This window comes from Acomys minous (assembly GCF_964271855.1).
Source record: "Acomys minous genome assembly, chromosome: 12".
NCBI classification, from domain to species: domain Eukaryota; kingdom Metazoa; phylum Chordata; class Mammalia; order Rodentia; family Muridae; genus Acomys; species Acomys minous.
Window position 1 is genome coordinate 108,255,881 of NC_140493.1, and position 943 is coordinate 108,256,823.

Genomic DNA, 943 nt, shown 5'->3' on the forward strand with positions numbered 1-943 from the left:
GGGCGCACGGTTTGCGCCGCCGAGTTGCTGAGGCGCGGGACCGCGGAGATTCTAAGAACCTGCGCTTGGGCCAGCTCTTATCATCGGGACTAAAAAAAACAAAAAAACAAAAACCAAAAAAACCTACAGGAGAAGGCTTTGCCACACCCCCCAAGGTGCCAGCAGAGTTTTCCAGTAATGCTCCCAAGGAAAAGAGGTAATGAGACTGGGCCAGAGCGTCTGCGTCACGGACAGGTCAGTTTGGGAGGAGAGACTGCGGTGGCCTCCAGTGGGCTCACTACATTCCAGCCCCTCAACCCAGAAGGCCGGGTCCACTAGGTCTTGCAGGCCATCAGGGACATAATGATTTAAGGGGCATCCTGGGGACCAGCATTTAGGCATGCAAGGTTAGGGATACAGTGCTTGTGGCCTGTGGGCATGAGGGGTGGGCTCTTTGCTTCTTAGGGGCAGTTTCTAGATAATTTTGTTCATTCAAGAGGTGGGCAAGGCTGCCCTAGCCTCAGTTAGCTCAAAACAGGACTCTGCGACTCTCAGCAGCTGGGCCATCCTTGAAGAAAACAGACAGGAAGTGAAGCTCACAGAAGGAAACCTACCACGGGTGCAGAGTTTTATCTGTAGTTTAGTCTCTATGGGCTAAAGAGGAGTATTTTACTATTACTGTTTCTTTTCTTTCTTTCTTTCTTTCTTTCTTTCTTTCTTTTTTTTTTTTTTTTTTGAGACAGGGTTTCTCTGTGTAGCCTTGGCTGTCCTGGACTCGCTTTGTAGACCAGGCTGGCCTTGAACTCATAGCTATCCACCTGCCTCTGCCTCCCGAGTGCTGGGATTAAAGGCCTGCACCACCACGCCCGGCCTACTATTCTGTTTCTATTACCTGGTAACAGAGGCCAAAAGGCCACCACCCTAATCCTCTGAGCATTTGTTCTTTGACCTTAGAACACGGGTT